Below are 21,599 nucleotides of genomic sequence, written 5' to 3' on the forward strand. Positions count from 1 at the left end.
AGGACCGAATAAGACACAGACTGGATGAAGGCAAAGAACAGAGGCTTTTTCAACTTTGGCCAAAAAGGATGTCAGCAGAGTTTGCACTTCAAAGACTGACATCCCTCAATGCAAAGATACAGAAATATTTAAATGAGCTTCACAGCAGTTTGAAACAAAGGACTTTACTGCCTTGGTTCCTGATTGGTCCAGATCGTGGCTGGCTAGGATCCGCTCCCTAATTGGTGCAGGAGCAACATCTGTCATAGTTGGTGATTGGCTCCAGTCATGGCAGGAAATGTAATAAGTTGTCATTGCTCAGTTTGAAGGGTGTTGGACAACTTGTCTGACCTTTGGTTTGACTCCATTGTTAGGGGTGCAAATGCATTAGGGGATTACACATCCTGTATGAGACGCAATGGGTTTTTACCATATTCTCCTTTGGAGAGTGTATGAATTCTTGTGAAACTTGCATTTACAGAACTTAAAAATCACCTGTGAAGATGATCCCCAACTAGGTTTTTGAGCAAAAAAACCCCCTTCGCTATCATGACCTTTCCATGGCTGCGAGTTTTTGGGCTCTCTTTTGGGTCCAATGGGATTTTGGCCTGCATAAATAGGCACATAGTGCCTAGATCCAGGAAAGTTGTCCAACCCTCTATTCTGCCTTGGTCAGACCACACCTGGGATCACACTGTGTCCAATTCTGGGCACCGCAATTGAAGGGAGATGTTGACAAGGTGGAATGTACCCAGAGAAGGGCAACTAAAATGATTAAATGTCCGGAGAGCAAGCTGTATGAGGAGTGGCTTAAAGAGCTGGGCATGTTTAGCCTGCAGAAGAGAAGGCATGAGGAGGGCCATGTATACATATGTGAGGGGAAGTCATAGGGAGAAGGGAGCAATCTTCCTTTCTGCTGCCCTGCAGACTAGGACACGGAACAATGGCTTCATACAGCAGGAAAGGAGATTCCACCTGGGCATTAGGAAGTTCTTCCTCACTGTGTGAGCTGTTCGGCACTGGAACTCTCTGCCGTGGAGTGTGGTGGAGGCTCCATCTTTGGAGGCTTTGAAGCAGAGGCTGGATGGTCATCTGTCAGGGATGCTTTGTGTGTCATTTTGGACTGGATGGCCCATGAGGTCTCTTCCAACTCTATGATTCTATGATCAGCACTATTCAGCACAGAAGGCCAAAGACCTTCTATCGATTGTTCTGTCACATTGAGCCGTAGTAGTCAAAGAGGTGCCGAACCGCATTAACTCTAGAGTGTAGGATGCAACCCTACTCCAAACACTCAACCATGCACCCCATTGTCTTGAAGAGAACAGATAAATCCTCATTCATAGCGGTTTTGGAAAATCAGCCCAGCCGCAGCATATGAGAAGATACAGCAGCAAATCCTCTCAAGGAACTGGAGGTACTTTAGCTGATCCTGAGACAGGAGCCATTAAGGCAGAATGGGAAATTAGCAGCAGGCAAGCAGCAAGTAAAGACTACTCAGGCGGAACCTTCCCCTGGAATTTCAGATTGCTAATGCTATTAGCAGAAAGCAACCCTCAGGCGACGAAAGGGCCAGAATGTACTTGGATTTTTTTTCCCTGCAGACTGAAGACTTTCCCTTTATCCTTCTTGCGTCTTCATGGCCAAGCTCTTGATGTTTGATCGCCCATGGCCTCCTCTGACTAGGAATGCACTGGCTCTTTGCAAATAAGACCCCAAAGCGGCCACCACCCATGAGCCCCACTCTTGCTTGTCTCCCATTTGGGGCCAGTGCAGAAGCGAGGGACGTGCATCCTGGTTCAGATGCAGCCTCCTTTTCATGCTGATCTGGTTCTCCGTCTGCTTCCTTCAAACAGCTCACCTGCTCAGAGCCGCTGGGATTCTGTGGGCTAAAAATATACAGCCGTCCAGGCATCCATCAACAGCGCCAGGCAGCATAATGCAAAGCAACACTGAAAATGTAACATTTGAGTCCTCATGTTGTGCTTTTGCTTCCTCGATCGCCTCTTTCCTGGCTTTGCACACTCTTGCACAAACTCCTCTTTCTCATCCTCTTCCTCCTCATTTGTATTTCTCCCTTTTCTCCCTCTGGGCTTGGTTGGAGCAGACAGAGTTAATATAATAATTCACAGCATACCAACTTATCAGAAAATTAAAAGCCAGTTAAAAAACAGAAACCATTCAAACATCAAGAACAAATAAAGGTACAGCGCATTGTACAAGCATCGTCTTCCCTTAGAAGAAAAAAAGGATTTCAGAGGCCGGTTGGAATCTCTGGAAAGAGAGCAAGGAAAGTGCTGCTCTGTCTTCTCTGGGAAAGGACAGCATAGGAGCAGCCATTGAGAAGAACAGAATCGAGGAGATCCTAAGGGCCATCCAATCCAACCCCATTTGGCCGTGCAGAAAGACACAAGCCAAGCCCTCTCAGCAGATGTCCTCTGTTAAAAATGATCCAGCAGCTCTATTAACATCAAGAGGTTCTTCCTAACATTTAGGTGGAACCTCTTTTTCTGCCACTTGAATCCATTGTTCCATTACGAACCACCTTGTCACACTGAGACTGGATCTATACTGCCATGTAATCCAGCTCAAAGAAGGTAGTTTGGATTTGATATGGCTGTGTAGATGGGGCCTGAGTCTCTATCTATATATATAAAAGAGTGATGGCATCATGGCGACCCACAAAACAACAAAACTACAGGCCCCCCAACCTCGAAATTTGACAACACAACCCATCATCCACGGCTCTAGGTTGATACAACAAAAAGAAAAGAAAAACAAAGTCCTAATTAGAGAGAGGAGTAATTGCTTTTATCCAATTGCTGCCAGTTAGAAGGCTAAGCTCCTCCAACTTGGTCTCCTAGCAACCCAATAAAAAATAATTAAAAACACTAAAAAATTAATACAATAAAATACTATAATAACAGAAAATAACTAAAAATAGTACAACAAAATAATAAAATATAATAAATAAAAAGATAACTTACAATAAAATTAATTAAAAAATACAAATAACGTCAAATAAAAATTACACAACAATTTTTAACCAATACCATCACCACTTTGCCACAGCAACGCGTGGCCGGGCACAGCTAGTCTACTTTACATGCAGAATTCTGGGGTTTGTTGTTTAGGGGAGGGCCTTTAAGCTGCTCAGCCAGAGAGGTGGAAATATGGACCATATCCGAATGGAAGCATCATGGGCTCGGGCTGTGGTGCAGGCTCGAGAGCAGCTGCAATGAATCACTCTGACCAAGAGGTCATGAGTTTGAGGCCTGCTCAGAGCCTATGTTTGTCTGTCTTTGTTCTATGTTAAAAGGCATTGAATGTTTGCCTATATGTGTAATGTGATCTGTCCTGAGTCCCCTTCGGGGTGAGAAGGGTGGAATATAATGTTGAAGTGGGAATGATTGTATATAGAGTTTTGTTTAAATGTAATTGAGTTATAGTGATGCAATGTGAGCTGGGGATTGCATCATGCACTGTCTGCTGTCCACTATGCAAGTGTGTAAAGAGTTAACTGAGTATTGCATCATACAGCAGAGGTGTTGATATATAACTTTCTGCTTCCTGTGTTCTCTCTCTGGTTATCTGCTCTCTGCACTCTGTCTGTATGTATATCGTCTTGTGAGAGATTTCCGTTCGTAAGTAAACTTTTTATAGATAGTTGAAGTCTCCAGCCTCGTTACTGGTGCCAGTGCTTCTACGTGGATCTTCTGCTGCATGTGTGCTTATCCAAAATGTGCTCTGACATATAAATGCTGTAAATAATAATAAATAAATAATAATAATCATAGGAGAGAAATAGCATAGAAGCTGCAAGTAGTCCCAGTTTGCATCACTGGAGACTGGGACTGCCATGCCAATTGGGCACTGGATTGGTGCCAACTCAAGTTCTCAAGCTCTCCATAGTGTTGAACTGGAGAGAATCTGTACTTGGAAGAGACTCTCAAAGGCACCCGACCCAACCTCATTCTAACAGGCAGGAAGGCACAATCCAAGCCTTCCTGACAGGTGGCCATCAAGCCTCTGTTGAAAGACCTCCCAGACAGCAGTGAGTTCTAACATTCAAGGACTGTGACCTTCCAAGAGAAGAATGAGGAGAGAGGAGGAGGAGAAGTCCAGCACTTTGGACAGCTCCTCTACAATGCCATGGATTCAACATGCAGGAAAAGACTCCAAGACAGGCATGGGCAAACTTGGGCCCTCCAGGTGTTTTGGACTTCAACTCCCAACTTTGGAGTTGAAGTCCAAAACACCTGGAAGGCCCAAGTTTGCCCATGTCTGCTCTACTTGTACATTGAAGAAGATGATTGTGCCTGACCCATTCCAGCTAGAGGATCCCTCCTCATCCTATCCCAAACTCCTGGCATGGAGAGAAGAGGGCCCTCGATGCCTATGCGAAAGCCAGAGGCAATCTCCTGCTTTGAATTCTCTCCTTCTTTCTGGTCTGTGCGCCACTTAACGGAGACTCCCACATTCGGAGGGAGACGGATGGGATGAGTCAAAGGCGCAGGCAAGCTGCATTCTAATTGCATATTGATTCCATTATATTTCATTGATCTATCCATTTTATCTCCTGGTTCCTTGTTAAAATGAAGTGTGGTCTAGCTGGTGAATATTTTGGTTCGCAGAAAGCGGAGCCTCTGTCTCCGTGATGGGGAAGTCAGGCCGCACCGCTTTGCGGGTGACCATCCCATCGCATAGAATCATAGAATCATAGAATAGTAGAGTTGGAAGAGACCTCATGGGCCATCCAGTCCAACCCTCTGCTAAGAAGCAGGAAATCGCATTCAAAGCACCCCTGACAGATGGCCATCCAGCTTCTGCTTAAAAGCCTCCAAAGAAGGAGCCTCCACCACGGCCCGGGGGAGAGAGTTCCACTGTCGAACAGCCCTCACAGTGAGGAAGTTCTTCCTGATGTTCAGGTGGAATCTCATTTCCTGTAGTTTGAAGCCATTGTTCCGTGTCCTAGTCTGCAGGGCAGCATTCAGGAAGGAAGAGTTTCATGTCCAGGTCAAGGGAGTAAAGAATGACCGCTCTGTTCCACTTCGGCCAGGACTCAACTGGAGTAGCCCAAGAGCCATCACTGGCTAGTGGCCATCACCGCTGGACAGTGTCCAGAGAAAGGCAACCAAGATGACCTCCTGCTTCTTTCTGAGCCATGGAGACATCACTACCCTTTGATCTGGGTTGCATGTTCCAAGCCCATGCGCTCTCTTATTCTCCAATCCTCTGCCAAGAAGATGGAAGAGACAGAGACCATCGCCAATGAGACTGTTGCATTTTGTGTGGACGTTACCTTCTTGCATCTCATCTTAAAGTTGGCCTGTGTTTTGTTATGCACAAGCTATGAGTAGACACTTTGAACTGTTTATCTAAATTTGTTCAGGGTTGTCGTGTGTTTTCCAGGCTGTATGACCATGTTGGGCTGTGGCACAGTTGGTTAGTAGCCAGCTGCAATAAATCACTACTCATCGAGAGGACATGAGTTAGAAGCCATCCTGGGTCGGAGTAAGCTCCCGGCCATTTACTAGTCTAGCTTGCTGAGCTGCAATAAATCACTACTCACCGAGAGGACATGAGTTAGAAGCCATCCTGGGTCGGAGTAAGCTCCCGGCCATTTACTAGTCTAGCTTGCTGAGCTGCAATAAATCACTACTCACCGAGAGGACATGAGTTAGAAGCCATCCTGGGTCGGAGTAAGCTCCCGGCCATTTACTAGTCTAGCTTGCTGAGCTGCAATAAATCACTACTCACCGAGAGGACATGAGTTAGAAGCCATCCTGGGTCGGAGTAAGCTCCCGGCCATTTACTAGTCTAGCTTGCTGAGCTACAATAAATCACTACTCACCGAGAGGACATGAGTTAGAAGCCATCCTGGGTCGGAGTAAGCTCCTGGCCATTTAATAGTCTAGCTTGCTGAGCTGCTATAAATCACTACTCACCGAGAGGTCATGAGTTCGAAGCCATCCTGAGTCAGAGTAAGCTCCCTATCATTTAATAGCCTAGCTTGCTGTTGACCTATGCAGCCGTAAGACAGTTGCATCTGTCAAATAGGAATTTAGGTACTGCTTATGCGGGGAGGCTAATTTAACTAATTTACGATGCCATAAAATCTCCACCAGCGTGTGGAAGATGAGGAAGTAATACCATCAAGGACTCGGTCACAAGTGGACGGTGAAGCAGTAGTTCCCCCTATAGCCGGAACAGAGCATACCCTCAGGAAGCCGGAAGCTGGAAAATGTAAAATTGCCTCTGTGTCTGTCTATACATAGTTGTCTATATATGTCGTTTGTCTAATGGCACTGAATGTTTGCCATGTATATGTGCCCTGAGTCCCCTTCGAGGTGAGAAGAGCAGGATATAAATACTGTAAATAAATAAACAATAAATAAATAAATAAATGTTCCAGAAGCATTCTCTCCTGACGTTTCGCCCACATCTATGGCAGGCATCCTCAGAGGTGGTGAGGTATATACCTCACCACCTCTGAGGATGCCTGCCATAGATGTGGGCAAAACGTCAGGAGAAAATGCTTCTGGAACATGGCCATACAGCCTGGAAAACACACAACAGCCCTGTGATTCCAGCCATGAAAGCTTTCGACTACACATTAAATTTGGTCGCTTTGCTGCTCGTCTATAGTGACAGGAGGCTGGGTTTGGGCTGGATCTTTTCAGTCTCAGGCACATCCCCTGCTCTGAGTCTCCTTTGAGGAGTGGAAAAGCAGGGTGACAACAAACATAAACATAATAATATTCCCTGGTTAATGTGGCCACATCGGCCCCATCCAAGCTGGGATTTCATCTCCAAGGGCAGCCACAAGTTTCCTCTGAAAATCCCTGCTTTCCTTCTTGCTGGCAACAATTAGAGTGAGATTGTGCAGCAAATATCTCTGCATGTGGAGTTACACGTTGATGGTGCTATGCGACTCTTGTGTGGCACGGCAGCAGTGGGCAGCAGAGTCAAGGCAATGAAGTATACAAGCCAATGTGCATCCATGTACATCTACGGGCATTGCACATTGATGCACAGTAACAACATATGTGCTACACAACTGTGGTGAGAGATGGCATTGTTGAACAACTGAGTTAAATCACACATAGAACTCAATGTGCATCTATGACAAATGCATATCCTGCTATAGTGATAACTGATGCACAACACTGTTTCTGCAGCCATTGAAATGAATGCAAATGCCCTGCACTGGACTACAATTCCCAGCTGCATCCATGGATGAGTTGATGCCCACAGGATTCTGATTTATGTGAAACAAAACATGGGACTCAGAGTCTCCTGACATGGAGGGTTTCTCCTCTCCTTCATTTCATGTGAAGGAGGAATTGCTCTTTCTACTTTTGTCTCCACTCCTTGTTTTATCTCCATATGCAGCCTGGATTTCTCTCATGCGGGGTTATTTTACTGATCTAATTCCCGAGGCAATGTTGTGGATGCGAACGGCATATGCTGCAAACAGCAAGGTGCAAAGCCGATGGGATAAAATGACCACCCTCGCCACCATTATCCATTTTATTGTGGAAGCAAAATGCACTTTTGCAAATGAATGGCCCTAAACCGCTGCAGGTGCCTCTAAGAAAAGCAGCCTCTTTTGCAAGTGAACCTGAGCCATTGTAAAAGTTTATGGAGTAAAAATTATTAGGTAGATGGGCTTGCATTTTAAGCTGCATAAACTTTAATGGTCTTCCCTGCTCAAGTTAATTTAGTGCCGTTGTTGTCGGCGACCAAGGAGCCGACTTGGTTTCCTTCCGCAAAGAATCCAAAGGACGCCTTCCCAGAGTTGGTCACCAAGATGCAACAAGCTGGGAAGGATCTCGTGACTGGTTTGGGAAATGCTGAGGATTGCCTTTTAGAAAAGGACTGAAAATAGGGGTCCCCAGCATGGCCAATTGGAGTCACACTGTTGGGTAGGACTGAGATATTATCAGCATTTCTGTATTTCCCAAAAAACAACCCTGAAACTGAGAAGGCAAACAGGGAAAAAACCATGGCCAAAGCACTACTCATAGCCTGGTCAAGATAAATAAAGCAGTATTCTATAGGACTCCAGAGTTATGCAAAGACCAAGCGTTCAAGAACAGTATATAATGCCTCAGTCTGTGAACATCCTTACCTGAGGTCTATGTGACCAGCACAGAATGGAGACTGAACATGTTTGTTGTTTAAGAAGATATTCTCAGATGTTCTCTGATATTCTCTGGATGCTGTCATTCTTGTTATTATTATGTTTATTGATGCACTGCTTTTTCTCTCCAAGGAGACTCAGACTCTGAGAACATCCTCTGAAACAACAAACAAATTTTGTCTCCATTCTGTATCCATACTAACATCCAGTTGATGAGCTTGGCCAAACAACTTGGCAGTCCCAACATTTCTAATATGACACAAATGGCTGAGTTCAGCAAATGATCTAGACCAGGCATGGGCAAACCTAAGCAGCTGAGGAGAGAAAAGGAAGGGGCCTGAGGCTGTTAGGAATTGCGGGAGATGAAATCCAAAACACCTGGAGGGCCAAAGTTTGGAATCTTCTTCTCCAGATAAGGAGTCTAGCGAAGATGAATTGATGAGAAACTCTCATGGGAACGCACCTGGTGATACTGACCTAAGCAAGGAGGCACACTTGCAGATTCGTAGCTTCATAATAGCCAACTTCATAGGTCAACATGGCTTCATGGGAAGCAGAAATTCCAGGGTAGACATAATGCTGTCATGTCTGTTTGTTAGGAGCTGACAGGCACTCTGATCTTCAGTTCAGGCAACATGGCTTTCTAGTACAGCCAGGCCTGGATTCTCTAATTCTAGTTTCAAGTCATGGTTTTTGGACTCAAGTATTCTGGGGTTTTTTCCATGTTCATGTTGTGTATCCTTGTTCAAGTATTGCTTATGGACTAAAGCTGCCTTTGGATTTTGGGACTATCCTTGGACTATATTGCTTTGGATTTTATAAGAGACAATTGATCACTGACTGCTTGGATTCTACATCTTCATCTCATATCCCTGCTTTTCCATGTATTGCTTTTGTGTGCTTTTTACAATACATTGTTTGACTTTATCCTGGACTCTTGTGTGATGCTGTGGTCATAGGTGGCCTCAGGTGTGACAGGAGGGATGATAGCTCTTGCCACGAAAGAGTGGATCAGGCTCCCTAGTACAAATCAGTATGCAGCTGAAACTTCACTCTTTGAAACAGGGATGAGCCCTGAAATTGTGCAGGAGAGCAAACAGAAGGCAAATAAGATCTTTGCCCAAAAGATTCATGGAAACAGATAAAGTTATTCCAAGCACCTGCATTTTATAGAACTTCAAACAAAGGCAAAGCATACACGGGGAATGCCTAGTGCATGCATGATCATCCTTATCTAGGGCTATGTGACTAGTATAGAATATAGCCAGCATTTGTTTGTTGTTTAGAAGAAGGTTTCCGAGGGCCTTGCACTGTATGTAGCCATAACTCATGGCTGTTGGTCCAGGACTCACAATACTGCATTTCTAGCATTTCTAGCAAAGCACAAATGACAGAGTTCAGCAAACAGTACAGGCCATGGGCAAGATGTCAGCTATTGTTAAGATGCCGTTCATCAGGCTCCTTGAAGCAGTTTGGCAAACTTAAATTCTTGTTTTAGGGCCACAATACCTTGAGGCAGCAGGGTCTCATTTTGCCTCCAGTGCTGCTGGATTTCAAGTCTCTTTGGCTTAAGAAACATTTGAATCTGTGTGTCATCAGGACCAAACCTGAGCTGACATCCAGATGCCTCTCTCTTGGCTCTTCAAAAATGGGTGAAACCCTTTTATCACTCAATAAGTTGAGATCCAGCACTGTAGTTGGGCGGCATAGAGCTTTGAAAGCAGAGCTTCCCATTAACTGAGCTACAGACCTTGTGTGCCGTATGTGCCACCAAATACACATCTGCACCCAGTTGCAATGAACATCATGTGCAGTGGGGCCAGATGCACAACGGCATGATCACAACCTTGAACTGAGTGCGGACGCTCCTCATCAAATATTATCACATCCTATCCTTTTTCTTTTGAGAACCTGTGCAGGCTCAGGGCTCCGAAAGCACGCCAGCCACTCAAGGCCAACTACCATCTGATAAATATAGCATCAGATATTAAATTTGAACTATTAAACACTAGCCGTAAAGCGCTGGCTATTAAATCTTCAACAGATCATTGCCGTTGGAAGGCTCCGCAGCCGATTATGGGATGGATGGATCGAGGAGAGGGACAAGTTCATTTCTGCGCACTGACGGATCGTGGAATTAGCGTCTTCCAAGAGAGAGCACGCCGCCAGGTAGCCGTCATTTCGTTTTGATTAAAGCCTGCAATTCCCTCCATGGCGGCGATTTCGTTCCAAGGCGAGCGTCGTGGGGAGGGGAGGAAATTCCTCATCCAATTTCCCGTAGATTGAGCCGAGAATGTAATTATTTAGAGGCTTTCAGAGCTCGCCTGCCGCTCAGCCCTGTCGCACTAAATCTGCATGTTAAATAGCGAAACTGTTATTTCCTCCTCGAACGCCGCGAGGCAGGGCTTCCGTAATTACACACCGAGGTTTCAATTCCATTACCCGACTCAAGGCCTGCGAAGGAAACTCGGCAGCAGGGAGGCAATGGGACAGACGCAAAGGGACGGGACACACCTGACTTGGCAGCAGGGATTTGCGGAGTTAGGACTTTATGGCACGAAGCAGGCCAACCGGCATGGCAACGGGACTGACATCCCATCACACAACACCATCTGCATCCCGCTAATGGTTTGCCTCCCCCTATGACTCTCCTAGTGAAGCTGTGTCTCCTGCAAAAGCCATCAATTGATTGCGATCACACAATGTTTCCATCGCCTTCCTTGGTGCAAATGGTTCCTTCCAGTTCTGTGCCGGCATGAAATACACAGGCATCGGAGGGAAGACGCCTGGCTTGGAAGCAGTCCATGGGAAAGGGATCTGGGAGACCTAGAAGACCACAAGCTGAGGGTGAGTCAACAGTGTGATGTGGCAGCTTAATAAGCAAATGCAATTCTAGGCTGCATCTACAAGGGCTATCCAGAAAGTAGATTACGTTTTGGAATTAAAAATGAACAAAGTATAGGAGAAAACATTTACCATATGTAGTTGAAAGCCAGACCCAAATACCACTTCTCAGCATAGTCCCCATTGAAATCTGGGCACTTCTCAGAGCGATAAATGAGTTTGGAAAGTCCTTCCCCACCAAACTTTGCCGCTTGGCTTGCGTCCTCAACCAGGCAGGCGTTGCTTCCTGCAACTGCTCATGTGCACTCGTCCTGGAGCGCTCTTCCAAGGTTTTGCTAGAAGCACACCTTTCCTGTCCCAAAAAACGGTCGCCATAAGATTCCTTGCAAGCATTTGCAAAACAGAAGAGCGATCCAGGACCAGCGTGGGAGAAAGTTGAGCGTATGCACATGCGCAGCTGCAGGAAGGGACGCCCGCCTGGTTGAGGATGCAAGCCAAGCGGCAAAGTTTGGTGGGGAAGGACTTTCCAAACTCTTTTATTGCTATGATAACTGCCTATGGTAAATGTTTTCTCCTATACTTTGTTCAATTTTAATTCCAAAACGTAATCTACTTTCTGGATAGCCCTTGTATAATAGTATAGTGTCTCTACATTGAGGGAGGTCATTGTTCCTCTCTTACTGGTCACCTGGAATAATAACCCTGTGTTTAGTTCTGGACAAAGCAAGAGGGGAATGGACAAGATGGAGCACATTCAAAAAAAGGGCAAACAAAATGGCACCATCCTCATCCATTGATCCTGTTGTGAAAATAACAACGGAAAATGCAAGCACATCAATTCAATATGATACAAGTTTTGAAATATGTCCAGACCCCATGTGTCACATAAAATTACACATTAGGCCATATTTGGACCACGAGCCTGAAGTTCAGTGTGGCTAACCTGGATTATATTAGTCTACACTGACTATATAATGCAGTTTCAAACTGTCACGAGATGTGCTGGTACGTGAAGTGATTTATAGTTTTCAAATTACAACCTCCCTGAACTGTTCCAAGCTGAATAGCAAGTGTCCCAGAAGCAAGCAAAATATACAGAAGAATCTTTTCACATAAACACATGCTTCAACCTGTCTATCGGCAGAGTCCAACTGCCAGCATCAGACCTTATCTATACACTGTGTTTAGTAAACTCATGGATTCAGGCTTTCATCCAAAATATCTGGAGGCTTTAATCTTCACCATCACAATATATACAAATATACAATCAGGATTCGCAGATCCTCATTGCTTGTACTTGCAAACAATCAGAGTCATCAGATAGTCACATACTCCATAGGCAGATACTCACACTGAGTCACACAGGAGAGAGAAAGATGGAACCTTTTATCTTCCTTATATACCCACCTGCTGACAGGTCATCAGTAAGGGACACTGGCTTATGCAACTCCTTTGCAATAACCTTCACATGGTTACGACTCAGCCATTACCACTAGGAATGCTGTGCCATTTCTACCTAACACAAACACATTACCGTATATACTCAAATATAAGCCGACCCGAATATAAGCCGAGGCATCTAATTTTATCACAAAAAAACTGGGAAATCATTGACTCAAGTATAAGCTGAGGGTGGGAAATTTCAGAAATAAAAATAGATACCAAAAAATTACATTAATTGAGGCATCAGTAGGTTAAATGTTTTTGAATATTTGGTGTTTTGAATATTTACACCAAGCTCTAATTTAAGATAAGACTGTCTAACTCTGATTAAATCATTCTCATCTTCACTGTAAATGCCCTTATTTATCCTTTTAATAATAATAGAGTAAAATAATACATGTAGTAATAATAATAATAAATACAGGAAAATAATACATGTAATAATAGAGTAGAATGATAAATGTAAAAATAATAATAAAATCAGATTGAAATAATAAATTTAATAATAATAATAATAGAATAAAATAAATGTAATAGTAGCAACAATAATAGAATAGAATAATAAATGAAATAATAATAGAGTAAAATAATAAATGTAATAATACCAATAATAATAGAGAAAAATAATAAATGTACCATATATTCTCAAGTATATGCTGACCCAAATATAAGCCAACCAGGATCCTCACCTGAGTATAAGCCAAGGGGGGCTTTTTTAGTCCTAAACAAAGGGCTGAAAAACTAGACTTGAGTATATACATTATATACCAGTGTATATGGGGCCTGAGATATATTGCGTGCATCAATAAAATTAAGTTTTTATCTTTTGAAAACATGTCCTGTGTATTTTCTCTCCTGTTTCCTACCGTGAGCTCAATTATAGCACCAGCTGTGCCACCCTCTGCCCTGCTATAGATACCAAATATTCTTATACTTTGTGCCTTGCACCTGAATATGTGCTTTGTGTATTGCTCATGCAGATGCATTTCCTATCTGAGCATTCAGTGGCATTGTGTTGCAATTGATTAATGCACCAATGGTGACATAACTCTGCCAGTGTTAAGGTTGGATCCAGGCCACCTTCTCCATCCACTGGTCTCCGGCCACTCAACCCGTATGTGAGTTAGAGAAGTCATGCACAAGGCGGAACTGCGGAGGAGGCCATTGTGACCGAAAGCCATGAATAGACTTTGCTGAACGGAAACACATTGATGAAGGCTTAGGCTGCTTGGAAACGGCCCTCTCAACTGTGAGCCGGTGAGGCCTGCTGCTTGGGCAGCCATGATTCATCTTCCTATTTACTTAGAGGAGCCTCGTATTCCTTCCATTGTGCAAACACTCCCATCCATCTTCCTTCTCGGGACGTGTGCCGTAATGAGGCGAGTTCTCCACTCCGAGTTGCCAAATCGACCCTTCGGACCGGCTCATAAAGGCCTGGCAACTCTGTCTGTTTTTATTAAGATTTAGCATCCGCCACAGTCTTTCCATTAGCGGAGGAAGACGGGTGGCCCATTGTGAACCTTCCCAAGACTCTGTGGCTGGATGGCTTTCCTCCCTCGCTCCACACAGTCCCCGTCTTGCAAGTCTTTGTGCCACAACGAGAGAGAGACACGTCGCTTGCTGTCACGCAAAGCACCGAGCAGGATGCATGCAAGCTCCGTGTTGACTCTCGGGTGCGCTCGGAGGAAATGGGAGTAATGGAGCAGAAAGGAAGCTGGGAACCTGGAATAATTCTGACAGATGCCACATTTCAGGGATCATGGATCTTTCTTCTTCTTCCTTGGGAAGTTAACCAAACAAGCACTCACTGCTTCTGAGACAGAGCTCCCCCTTGCCTCTTGCTGCAAGTACATACATATGCCCAATGTGCCTTCAGGAAGAAAATTCAATAAAGGCATTGATCTCCCCCAAACTGGAACCAGGTTCCATATCCGCAGGGCCAGCCCAAGGTAATTTTCAAGTGTAGGCAAACAGAATTTTGGCACCCGTCCCCCAAAACCAATCACTGAAATTTTTTTCGTGTCAGGAGCAACCTGAGTTGCTTCTGGAGTGAGAGAATTGGCTGTCTGCAAGGATGTTGCCCAGGGGACGGCCAGATGTTTTTTGATGTTTTATCATCCTTGTAGGAGGCTTCTCTCATGTCCCCGCATGGAGCTGGAGCTGATAGAGGGAGCTCATCCATGTTCTCCCCGGGTGGGATTCGAACCTGGCAGCCTTCAGGTCAGCAACCCAACTTTCAAGTCACAAGGCTTTTATCCCCTAGGCCACCGGAGGCTCCACTGAAAAATAAAAGCATTGGATAAGCAAAAATGTTGGATAATAAGGAGGGATTAAGGAAAACCCTAAATAAAGAACAACACTCTGAAAATAGGGGAATTCCAGACAGGAAACTATCAGGGCTAGCTAACACCTCCCAACCAAGGATGCCCCAGGGAGGAAGCAACCAGGCTTTGAATCTGCAAGGCCATTAAATGCTAATCAAGCTGGCCAATTGCAACCTTCACACTAGCCTCAAACAGACAAGAGCTCTTTCTCCCACCCTGGACTTTCCACAGATAATATAAACCCCACTTATCTAGCTTCCAACAGATCTCACAACCTCTGAGGATGCCTGCCATCGAAGGCAAGTGGGCCCAGAACAAAGCCGAGAGGAGGCAGGGGTATGTGTCCAGGTGCATGCGCATGTGTGCATGTGTGCGCACCCACGCCTCCTCTCGGCTTCGGCTTGGCCCACTCAGCTTCGGCTTGCCGAGCGGGCCCAGACCGAAGCCGAGAGGAGGTGGGGGTACGCGCACATGCACACAAGCATGCGTGTGCACCCGGGAGTGCCTCAACTGCGCCCCCTACAGAATGGCGCCACAGGCAAGTGCCTGGTTCGCCTCACGGTTGAACCGCCCCTATATATCAGGCCCTCCCTCCAGGTGTTTTGGACTTCAACTCCCACAGTTCCTAACAGCTTATAGGAGTTGAAGTCCAAAACACCTGGAGGGAGGGCCAAAGTTGGCCCATGACTGCCCTATATAATAGGAGCATTGTTGTTTTTGCATTTCTTCATGTTTCTAATATGGCAACCGATGGGCAAAACCTATCAGAATGGGAGTCTGTGACTTGCCCAGTGGCACCCAATGGGTTCCCGTTGCTGAGTGAGGTTTCCAACCTGGGTTTCTCTTTTTTCCAAGCCCAGCACTGAAACCATGCTGGCATTAAACAAACAATCATCCCCATTTGGGGAAGTGTAGTGCTATCAATTGCAATAGCAGGTGGGACCAATTTTGAGTGTTTGATTCCCAGCAATGCTACACATTTGTGGAACTGTAAACACTATCAATTGCAATCGCATTTGCAGAAGACATTCTGCAAGGTGTCAGTCTTAGAGGAACGCCATCCAGTGCATGCGTGCCTCTGTGTGTGTTGAATGGAAGTGAGTCTATCGAAGCTTAGTATTTAGGGGTCAATTGGTTGTGAAATGTTGCCCCTCCCCCCCAAAAAAGGGAGACGTGCCCGACCCCAAAGAAGAGGGATCTCCTCTCAGTGCCACAATGAGTCAGTTTCATGAGAAAAAAGAAAGGTCATAGAGCTGAAGGAGATCCCAAAAGCCATCTCATCCACTTCCCTTTTGCCAAGAAGGAAGGCACAATCCAAGTCCTCACAACAGATGGCCAGACAGCCTGTGCTCAGAACCCACCAGGGAAGAAAGAGACTCCACTGGATTCCCAAGAAGCAGCACATTCTGTGGTTGAACAGGAAGTTCCTCCTGATGCTGAGGTAGAATCTCTTATCCTGCAGCTTGAATCCAGGCTTCATTGTGTCCTGGTCTCCAGAGCAACAGGAGACAAGCTTGTCCTTTCCTCAATATCAAATTATTTTCAACATTTAAACATGACTCTCAGGTCCCTCATCAGGATTCCTTTTCTAAGATGAGCCTATCCAGCATCCCCAGAGGGATTCTTGGCTTCTGCTCCTTTGACCATTTTGCTGACCCTTGTCTGGACACCTTCCAACTTGTCCATAAATCCTTTTTGAGTTGCTTTGTGCAGAAATGGACATAGGATCATTATTTCAGGTGACTAGAATGGGACTATGACTACCCTCGACACTACTCCATCTCTATTGATACGGCCTAGAATTCCATTGGCCTTTTTAGCTGCCGCTTCCCAGTGTTGTTCAGCGAAGACTCCTAGATCCCTTTCCCTTGGACCGTTGTATTCTGGCAAGCGTCAGAGGATTCAGAGGAGGAAGGGTTTCAAAATCAAGCATCTGAAAGTGTTCAGAGAGAACTGCGGACAAGTCAGGCTGACCCGGCTGATGTTCTGCATTCTTTAGATTGTTCCCTGGCAACTGGGGAAAGTGAAAGTATCATTTCTCTGGAGAAAAGGCTTTGGGAAGATGAGGGGTTTGAGGAGGTTTCAAGGGAGTGTAGACTAGATCTCAGAAGGCAGGATGTGACAAACAGGCAAAGTAGATCTTTCTAGCAGATCGGAGATAAGGCCCTGAAATGCTGGTGCCCTAGACCTTCATTTATTTATTTACAGTATTTATATTCCGCCCTTCTTTCTCACCCCGAAGGGGACTCAGGGCAGATTACAATGAACATATATATGGCAAACATTCAATGCCATACAGTATAGACACACAGAGGCAATTTTAACATTTCCAGCTTCATGTGGGTATGCTTGATTCCAGCCACAGGGAGAGCTGTTGCTTCATCATCCATGAGTGACACCGAGTGCCGTACTTCCTCATTCCTTTCCATGTGCTGCGGGAAGTTTTATGGTGTTGTAAATTAGTTAAATTAGCCTCTCTCATAAAGCGTACCTAAATTTCCTAGTTGACAGATGCAACTGTCTTTTGGGCTGCTTAGGTAAATAGCAAGCCGGGCTATTTAATGGTCGGGGGCTTAACCCGACCCGGGCTTTGAACTCATGACCTCTCCATCAGTAGTGATTTATTGCAGCTGGTTACTAGCCAGCTGCGCCACAGCCCGGCCCCGACATGATTTCATGAGAACCTGGACAGTGTTGTAGCCCAGCCTGAGATTGGACCCATTCAGCCAGTAATTGTCGCTGCACCTGCCTTGCTAGAGGACTCTGGGTTTGGGCCTGAGATGCAGCAGAGCCTGAGATTCAGCCAAAATTTGTCCCAGTGGATTTTGGGACCAGAGACAGAATGGTTGCAAGCAGGCATTGTGAACCACATTCTTCCCAGTGGCATTCCTCCCAGCAGTCAAGGTCAGATCTCCAGGTGTCAGATGGACATTCTAGTTTAGAGGAGGATAATGAGTTTGATGGGAAGGCAGTGATAACTCATCAGAGGAGGGAACGAGAATGTTTCCAAAGAAGCATACGGATGCTTTTGAAGCAGTTTAATGAGTAGTTTTCTCATGAGAGAAAGACCTTGGATTTTCCTTAAAATGGCTTGCTTTCTCTGCCACAGCCATAAGTGGTAACATTTTTGCTTCTTCAAGAAAGAAGGATCTTTGCTCTATGTTCCTGTGTATTCCTGCAGCCATGTATCCTGCTTCAAGTTCCAGCCTTGCCTTGGCCTGTGCATCCAGTTGGATATTCCAGTGACTTTGCCGTTTGGTTTTTATTCCAGCGGAGACCCTTGCCTTGCGTTTCATCATTGACTTTATACCTTGAACTACCTTGGAGTTAATCCTGCAGACTAGTCTTGTTCTCCTGTGGTTATCCTTGATTCATGCCTTGGAAATAATCCTTTTTGGACTATTCTTGATATCTCTTGGGACTTACTTTGATATCCAGTTTTGGACTATGCTCTTTGAGTGGTTTTTATAGACTCTTGCTTCATGAACTTCAAGTGCCTTGCTCTTGTGGATTTAAACCAATTTTACTGATTCTGAACTTTATTTTGCTTTTGCTTGCATATAACCTTCAATAAACAACTTGCTTGCTTATCTTCTGGGGCTCCAGTGTGGTTTTGAGGTGCCTACGTAGCCTAAGGGTGCAACAGACAGGCATAAATTGAGTACCTTGTCTTCAAGCATTTCAGAGGAGACAACGTTGTAAATGGGAAACATGTTTCCAAGTTCCTGGGTCCTGAATTGTCAATATACTTGTTTCATGTTCCTGTTTTTGCCTATGTACCATGTATTATTTCTATGTTTTTGGATGTCTTGGTTCTGAGATTTTTCCCTGGCATCTTTGAATTACTGCTATTGAACTCTGGCTTATTTTGTATATTGCATGTCTTATTCTGACTGACTCTTTTGGCATTGAACCTTTCCCCCTTTTATATTATTTTCTCAAAATAACATTTTATTACTGGACTACTGGCCTCTGGTGTGGTGCTGGGTGAATGGGTACCTCAGTGCTAGGGTACAACATGGACTGTTTTCAAGCCAGGTGTCTCCCATCCTCTCTCTATTTTCATTTTTGTGGCCTAAGTGTTATGCCTTGCATTTCTCTCTGTTGAAACTTATTTGGTTAGATTTCTCCAATCAGCTCTGTAGTCTCTGGAGGTCCTTTTGGATCCTGATCCTGTCCTCTGGGTATTTGCTCTTCCTCCCAATTTGGGGCCTTCTGAAAATTTGTTCAGGAAAGTCTAGATCAGTTAAGATGAGCTGCTTCCTCAAATGGTTTCTCTCCTTGACCGCAATTCCTTCTTAAGCTCAAGGCGCCTTCTCCTTGCCCACCGGTGGAAATGGAGCTGTGATTCGGATTTATGGGGACGCAGCAGGCTCCTGTCAAACTGCAGCCGCTCAGCCTGAGACGGAGCCCTGATGCTGCGTGGGTAATAAGTTAAATTAATTTCCACACAATGAGCCGATGACAGGATTTCTACAACAGATTAGACACTGGCGCTGCACCTGCTGAGGTGGAGAGGCGGCTTTTCTGCGACAGATACACAATCCCCGTCCAGAGACAGACCGAATGCATGCCGATGGAGAAACACAGGCTGGAGACACCCCTGGGGATCTTCAAGGGCAAATGAGGCATCCACAAGACACATGAGGACAGCTGGTCTCCATTACCTCCAGTTGCATGGATTGGATCAGCCTGAGTTCAAACCAAGCACCAAAACTGATGCAAGATTCGGAAGGAGAATCTGATGGTCTCCTGGGAGGTCATACGATCATAGAATCCTGGAGTTGGAAGAGACCTCAAGGGCCATCTAGTCCACCTCATTCAGCCATGCCAGTAAAGCACAATTCAAGCCCCCCAACAGATGGCCAGCCAGACTCTGCTTAAAAGCCTCCAGAGAAAGCGCCTCCACCAGACTTCAAGTCAGTGGGCTCCACTTTTGAACAGCTTTTATATGGTCAGGAAGTTATTATTATTGACACAACAACATAGTATGACACAGTACAGAAAATAGATATGCTGGATTTCGTATCACAAAATCACAAGTTGAAAACTTCCCAAGCGTTTAGGACTGTGTGATGTATTTTCAGATGACGCGTGCAGATTCCCAGTAGGGTGGCCTTTTGCAGTTGGCAGATTGTAATTTTGTCAATGTCTATTGTTTCCAAATGCTGGCTGAGATCTTTTGGCACGGCACCCAGTGTGCCCATCACCACCGGGACCACCTGCACTGGTTTCTGCCAGAGTCTTTGATAGCAGCTGAGTTTTTCCTGTTGTTTTTCGTCAATCCAACTGTCACTTGGGATGGCGACATCAATAATCCAAACCTTTTTCTTCTCCACAACTGTGAGGTCTGGTGTGTTGTGTTCCAGAACTTTGTCAGTCTGGATTCGGAAGTCCCACAGTATCTTTGTGTGTTCATTTTCCATTAGCTTTGCGGGTTTGTGATCCCACCAGTTCTTTGCTGCTGGGAGGTGGTACTTGAGGCATAAGTTCCAGTGAATCATTTGGGCCACATAGTTGTGCCTCTGTTTGTAGTCTGTCTGTGCAATTTTCTTTCAGCAGCTGAGGATATGATCAATGGTTTCGTCAGCTTCCTTGCACAGTCTGCATTTTGGGTCATCAGCTGATTTTTCGATCTTGGCCTTAATTGCATTTGTTCTGATGGCTTGCTCCTGGGCTGCAAGGATCAGGCCTTCTGTCTCCTTCTTCAGGGTCCCATTCGTGAGCCAGAACCAGGTCTTCTCCTTGTCAGGTTTTCCTTCAATTTTGTCAAGGAACTTTCCATGCAATGTTTTGTTGTGCCAGCTGTCAGCTCTAGTTTGTAGTGCAGTTTTCTTGTACTGATTCTTTGTTTACTGTGCTTTGAGGAGTTTCTGGGGGAAAGGAAAGGGCCTGAGGCTGTTAGGAATGGTGGGAGTTGGAGTCCAAAACACATGGGAGACCTGAAGTTGGACTAGATGGTCTCTGGGGAGACTCCTGATTTTAAAAACATAGGCAACAACAAAGTGAGAGGAGGAAAAACTGGCGGTGACTCAGAGAGCGATGGAAAGAAAGATGTGTGGCGTGATAATAAAAGATAACGTCAGCAATTGTCGCACCTTCACCTTGCTGAACACACCAGGCTGCACACAGGTTGCTTTTGTAGTTTATTAGGATATAGGAAATAAATAGTTCTTAAAAAGCAAAAGTGATGATCCAAAAGTTTGTTGCAAAACCAAGGCTATACAGATTAATCCAAGAAAACCTTAGGCATAAAACAAGGTTCCATTAATACATGACATAGTCCCATGAACTTGATTATTGGATAATCCAAAAAAGCAAGAGCTGCTTCTGACTCAAATGAGACGTTGCTTTGACAAAGATTCCTTTCTCAGCAGACTGTTACATGAAGGCATTCCTTTGCCCTTTGTCCTCTCTCTTATTTGCTATTCTAAGACTTCTGCGAACCCCCCTAAATTCCAAGTGGCTGGCCCGGTCCAGAGATGCATTAACGTCAAGGCCAAACTGCTCGTTAGTGTTATCAGACTGGGAGCTGCTCTCCCTTCCTGCTTCTTGCACCTGGGAAACATCAGCATCAACAACACCATTTCCTCCCGTGGGAAAGTCTCCCTGTTCCCCATCTTCCACAGCAGGAACACCCTGCACCTAAATCCCATAATTCCCATCAGAGTCATCTTGACACCTATCCTAAACCTGACTCCCCTCATCCTGAACCTGTATCCCAAAATCCTCATCAGAGTCACTCTGAGGCTGAGTCACAATAGCAATAAAGAGCTGCATCAAAGAACTGGGGTATATGACGTGGGTCAATGAGGTCTATGGGGCAAAAAGAAGGAAGATAGGTGAGGCATGGTGTATTAACA

Source organism: Anolis carolinensis, chromosome 1 (genome assembly GCF_035594765.1).
Source record: "Anolis carolinensis isolate JA03-04 chromosome 1, rAnoCar3.1.pri, whole genome shotgun sequence".
Lineage (NCBI taxonomy): Eukaryota > Metazoa > Chordata > Lepidosauria > Squamata > Dactyloidae > Anolis > Anolis carolinensis.